Genomic DNA, 6,704 nt, shown 5'->3' with positions numbered 1-6,704 from the left:
ATAGAAAGCAGAGTAAATATATTCATGTCGCAGTTCGATGTAGCAGTCAGACAGCGATCCAGTAACAGTAAAAACAGGTAAGGGAGAGTTTTGGGTTATTGCAGGTAACGATTGAGGGCCACGACGACGACACACACTATGTTTCGACGAAATAATCAGAAAATCACTTTTAATAAAACCACCACTCCGTCTACAGGCCACAAGCGGCCCATCGGGACCATCCGACCTCCGTGTCATCCTCCGAGGAGGATGCGGATAGGAGGGGCATGAGGTCAGTACAGCGCTCTCCCAGTCGTTATAATGGTATTCTTGACCGAAGCCGTTACTATTAGCTCGAGTAGCTCCTCAATTGGCATCACGAGGCTGAGTGCACCGCGAAAATGGCAACAGCTCATGGCGGTCTGGATGGTCACCCATCCAAGTGCTGACCACGCTCGACAGGGCTTAACTTCGGTGATCTCACGGGAACCGGTGTATCCACTGCGGCAAGGCCGTTGCCTATTTTTAATAAGCAGCGTTTAAATTTGTATGCGAAGACTGAGAAAGAGAATTAATTTCAAAGGGAAGATTTCATTTGTTATTATTGAGCAAGAGATAGAAATCCTAAGGGAAGGTCTCATAAGTTATTGTAGAAGGGAAGGTTGCGTAACAAAAGAGATATAGAGCAGACGGGAAGGTTTCAACAATATAATTCATTTTTAACCAGGTTATCTCACCATTTCTGCCGCAGCTTCTGAGACACGTCCTCACCCTATGTCTCCCCGCTGCTGAGTGCCGAATATCGCGGAAAACTACCCCAACGACCACCTGTTGAAACGAAACGAGGAAGACGCAGCTCATTGGCTGTTCCCTGCCTCGTCCTCCAGAAACAGGTGAAACTCGAGCATGTCACTGTCAACTCTACTCTTGCACCACCTGGCGTCAAGGATTTGCTAATTCAGTACCACCACCACCACTTACTTATCTTTGGTTAATGATCCATACTTTTACTCTCAAAATAATTACTTTCAGTCACTCACATCCATACAGGAAGGGTGACAGAAAAATAACAACTTTCCACGTCCAGCTGGCTAGATGGGTAACTGCATGTCATGCACATTAATTTGTAAAAAAGAAAATTTGCCTCAAAGGCTCAAATGGAGAGTACTACAGTACCGCTTCAGGTGTTTATTATTTCAAAAGTAATTGCCACAGCTCTTAACAGATTTATCTGACTGTGAGACGGTAAGTGCCTTCATCAAAAAAGTTTGCTGTAACCTACTGTAATGGTACTTGAATTACGTAACCATTACGTAACCTCACCTCAACCTCTCGATACCAGCAGTATTATACTGTGTTTCTGTAAAATAGTTAACATTTTTCTGTGACAACATTCAGATTTGATTTCGTTGATGTAGAGGTACTTCGATGCGTCGATATGTATATATTGCAATGATATTATTCTTATGTGCAGTCACTGTTTTGTCACTATGATCTTTGACGTATTTGTAACCCCTATTTTTTGGGCCCGTAAGCGGTTATTAGAGAGGCAAGCTTTGGTAGTCATGTTAAAAAGACGCAAATTGTAGTCGGTTTATGAAATGTGAACTTTAACAGTGAGGAAGATATTTTCAAGTATGTTTTATATTGTGAAGTGATGTTTTGGGACGAGTTACGTGATATTGCAACAAAAGTAATAAAAAAGAAGTGTAACTTAAATTCGGAGTGCTGATTACTTTTTTACATCACCATTGTCCTAACTTTTGCAAAGGTTTAATATTCAAGAATGGTTTGTGAAGCGCATCTATAAAACTTTTGAATATCGCAGAATAACACCTGAGCCTCTTAGCATCCGAGCTTGGAATCATCACTACCTAGATTTTCGACGATTGAGCCTTCAGTTCACAACGAGACCAGCGTGGGAAAGACGAAAAGATGAGTGCCTAGTTTATCAGTTATTTCAAGAAATTACTTTATTAACTGTGCTCTAATGACACCTGCCACATAATATAACTTTGTTGTTGCCCGAAAATGCAATGTTTAGCAGCGTGAGCAACACTACAGTCATATTTAATTTTTGACCTTTGTTGTGGTAGACTTGTTAGACTATTAAACCTTGACTGTACGCTGGCGTGCATGTCTTTGTCTGAAGCGAATTGGCGGCAACGAGTTGCTTTCTTCATGGCTCCAAAAATTTGGAAATCACGTGGGGAGAGATCTGGACTGTATGCCGAATATGTCATGGCTTTCCACCGAAACTTCTATAACGCTGTCGAAACAATCTTGGCAATGTGTGGGTTGGAATGTCTTTCCTCAGGGCTCCAAAAATATGGAAATGGCATGACGAGAGATCAGATCCGTATGGAGCATCCGAACGGGCTTCCAAGCGAAACTTCCACAGCACTGTCGCAACAATCTTAATTGGAAGGACCCGCGAATCAGCTCTGGTGTATGACGATCTAACGCGCTAATTGTTGGGAGCACCCGCAAATCAGATGTGGTGCATGACGATGAAACGAGCTAACTGGACAGAATTGACACGATATCCCTCAGAGGGACACCCAACAACTCTGTCAGCTCCTTGCGTAGGGACCAGAGGTGGGCCAAAGCTGAGGAAGGGACCGTAGCTTAGGATGGGCGTGGAGTATAATGACGTCATGCTTTTTTTCCTGCCCAGCATGTAAGCAAACAGATGGTCAGAGATCAATGCTTGTCCAGTGTACCTGTTCCTCTTATATCATGTGGGCAGACAGTGATCATAGCGCGAAATAGCATTCGTGCAGTGAGTGACCTCCAGTAAAAAATTTCCACAACAAAACACTCCTATTAAAGGGAGATGTATGTTGTAGAGGACAAAGGGTTATTTTTAGGAAATATGGTGCGAAGGCTGACCAGAGTGGATGTGCGGTTCTAGGCGCTACAGTCTGGAAGCGAGCAACGGCTACGGTCGCAGGTTCGAATCCTGCCTCGGGCATGGATGTGTGTGATCTCCTTAAGTTAGTTAGCTTTAATTAGTTCTAAGTTCTAGGCGACTGATGACCTCAGAAGTTCAGTCGCATAGTGCTCAGAGCCATTTGAACCATTTTATGGTGCGAAATTGTGATTTAGTGTGTTTCAGTGGGCGATGCGCCAGCCTCACGGCAGATGGTGGACGAAGGCTGGCCGGCACGTTATGCAGGTGACACAGTTTTGCAACGAGCGTCGGAATGTGTCTACGTGCATGGCAGCCATCAACAGCCAGAATGCAGCATTAGCAGAATTACTCAGGCACGGGCTGCGTGTGGCGTGGTTGCGTTAGCCAACTCATCGAAACATTCCAATAAACACGGCGCCGCGTAACCGGCGGATTCAGCAGCGGTCTGCACTATTTAAGGGCATCAGAGGTGGGCGTCGGCATTGGATTGACCGATTGGGCGTTCGGTCGCTGTTACGTCGTCGTCATCAGTGATGCTGCCCCGAGGACCGGCCAGCTGAGGGATTTTCTCGCTGCTGCACCGGCGACTCCTGGCGTCGACACGAGCCGCAGCATCTGCAGGAGGCGAGCTAGGCCGGGCCTCGTGGTGCTAACCTCCTACCGCCTGCGCAGCCGCTGACCGAGCATGGCGTCGCATTCCCCGGGCTGCGCGCATCAGCACGTCTCCACCATGACACCAGTGGTGGGGCTGAGCTACCAGAAAATGTATTGGGAGAACCAACAACAAAGAGGAAGCTTGCTAAAAACAGCCACCTTCTTCTACCCAGCCACGCCCTACAACCCCGACCTCGTCACACACTGCGGTCATCCTATTACCATATTTTATGTATATGACACAGCACACTCTAAGAAAAAGAAAGAAAAAAACGACGAATCACGAAGGAATCAGCAGAATGGGACGGAAATAGACAGAGGTGATGTACATGTACTGACAAACAAATTATCAGAATTTCGGGAAAAATGAACGATTTATTCAAGATAAAGAGCGTCACGAACTGCTCAAATCAATAACGCGTTCTCCCACCTCTGGCCCAATCAAGCAGTTGATAGAGCTGCTGGATGTCCACCTGAGGTATATCGTGCTAATTCTGTCCAATTAGCGCGTTACATCCACATGTTCCAGATCTGATTCGCGGGTCCTTCCAATAAAGCTCCAAGCGTCTCAATTGAAGGGCAACAGAACGGCGAGTAGAATATGGTTGACGTACCACTGTGCTGTAAGGGCGCCACGGATGTCAACCAAAGGGATCCTGCTGTGAAAAGAAGTGACGTCCCAGACCCTAACTCCCGGCTGTCAGGTTACAGTTTGGTTGCTATCCGACCAGTGCCCAGTGCGTGTAGAAACACATCTTCGCTGCTCATCAGGGCTCAGTTCGATGCAGGACTCATCACTGGAGACAGTTCCGCTCCAACGAATGAGATTCCAGGTCTATGATATTCTACGACCCGTTTTCTTGCCCTTTATGGCAAGCCATCCTGTACTTAGATCTCAGCAAAATAATGGCCGCCGACACACTCCCTGAGGTTATACTGCTTGTCTTCGTGCTTACCAAACCCCACTTTGGCGAGCAACTTCGCCGGATCTCTCTCCAGCTGAGAACATTTGGTGTGTTACTGGCAGGTGGTAACAAAAAAAAAAAAATGGTTCAAATGGCTCTGAGCACTTAACCTAGAACTACTTAAACCTAACTAACCTAAGGACGTCACAAACATCCATGCCCGAGGCAGGATTCGGACCTGCGACCGCCGCAGTCGCGCGGCTCCAGACTGTAGCGCCTAGAACCGTTCGGCCACCCCGGCCGGCTGCAGTTGGTAACACCTGTATCGATTAGAAGTAGGTTTATACTATGTAACTGTGTATCTGTGATAATGAAGTGCTTGTTCTTTGTTACTTATGGTCATTGATTTGTGACAGGAAATTTAAAGTTCGTAATTTAAGTATAGAAAAAGCTAAATAATGTTTAAAATAATTTAATTTTATTATATATGTATGTTTATAAAGAAAACATTGTATGTTGGAAGCTGGTTCATGCTTAGGACTCTTGTACTGTATAACGTAAGTGGCTAGCCGTTGCATGGTGCACACCGAGGGTGCCAAGCAAGGCAACTGCAAGCCACTGTGCATGGAATTTTGCCTCGGATGTTGTTTTGGCTGTTGCATAGTTTTTGGTGTCAATCAAGCTCGGTGTTGGGTAATTTGCTTTGGAGGATGAAAACAAACTATTCCAAGTGAGGCTAAGAATTAAATTAAGCTGAATTAAATCTTACTACTGAAATAATCATGGAGTTTCACTAATGATACAGTATCAGTTTATGGGTTCCCACCATATTCTTCTCATATTAGAAAGATAATTGGAATATTATTATCAGTTATTCAAAATGACAGTCACAATCGCATTATTTATTTTTCCCGCCAACCGGTTTCAACCCGAGATGGGGCCATCTTCAGGGCAATTTACAACATTTGGTCGCTCTCTGGAGTCGTCACTCTGCCTGTGCACGGTTGGTAACTATTGCTACTAAAGAAATCTGATAATTTGCTATAAATGGGAGTATAATGAAAGTCACTACAACAACTAATATTCAGTTTTCTTGAACATAATATTTCAAATAAATGTGCTTAATTGGGCTGGTGACCGTTCGATTTTTCATTAATATATGAACTTTGCAACTATAATTATCTCCAAAGTAGAAACATGTTTAGTTTTTCTATTAATTAGAATATATTCAAAACTACTGTCCGATACCTCCATCCATTAGAGACACGCACGGTCAAAATTTAAAATCCTTCCAGAGAGTAACATTGATTTGTGTCACAGCAAGCGAGTGTTATAAGGTCCCGCCAACCATGTCGGGATTTTGGCGATGTAACGCGCTAATTCTACAGAATTTGGCACGATATCCGTCAAGAGGACATCTAAGACCCCTGTGAATCAGTGCCAAACCCAGTAACTGCTTGCATAATTGCCAGAGGTGGGTCAGTGCGTTAGTGAATGTCTGTCTCTTGAATAAATCATCCAACTTTGCTGATATTGTAATCATTTCTTGGTCTGTACTGCTACATCACATCTACTGTCTCCGTCCCATTCGGCTGGTTCCTTCATGGTGCGTCCTTTTTTAAAATCTTAGAGTTTAACTCCGTATTTATAAAAAGGCGAGGTTGCCTGACTTGCGGTCGGGAAACGGGCTGAATGCCCATTGGTTCATTTCGAAATGGTGCAGTTAACTGCAATGTGGATACCGGCTTGCTAAAAGTGCTGGGCAGGGCCCCACTCTTGGTTGAGATCTGGAATAGATGGGATGTGACCTAGGGTCTCCACGAGAATGGTATACTACCGCTGAGCCTGTATAAATATTCCATGGAAGCGTGGTGGCACACATGGACTGTTATCTAAGATTAGATGTGTAGACAGTCTGCTGCTGTTTATGTATAGGAAAAGCTAAATAATGTTTAAAATAATGAAATTTTATAATATACACTACTGGCCATTAGAGTTGCTACACCAAGAAAAAATGCAGATGATAAAAGTGTAGTCATTGGAGAAATATATTATACTAGAACTGACAGGTGATTACATTTTCACGCAATTTGGGTGCATAGATCCCGAGAAATCAGTACCCAGAACAAGCACCTCTGGCCGTAATAACGGCCTTGATACGCCTGGGAATTGAGTCAAACAGAGCTTGGATGGCGTATACAGGTACAGCTGCCCATGCAACTTCAACACGGTACCACAGTTCATCAAGAGTA

The 6,704-nt window shown here is 44.4% G+C and overlaps 1 pseudogene; it reads right to left on the bottom strand.

The window, feature by feature from the left end:
* Positions 1 to 381: 381 nt before the first annotated feature.
* Positions 382 to 499, bottom strand: LOC124717612 (annotated as a pseudogene).
* Between the last annotated feature and the right edge of the window lie 6,205 nt (positions 500 to 6,704).

Source organism: Schistocerca piceifrons, chromosome 9 (assembly GCF_021461385.2).
Source record: "Schistocerca piceifrons isolate TAMUIC-IGC-003096 chromosome 9, iqSchPice1.1, whole genome shotgun sequence".
NCBI classification, from domain to species: domain Eukaryota; kingdom Metazoa; phylum Arthropoda; class Insecta; order Orthoptera; family Acrididae; genus Schistocerca; species Schistocerca piceifrons.
Note: the sequence above shows the minus strand (reverse complement) of the source record. Positions and strands in the feature narration are given on the sequence as shown.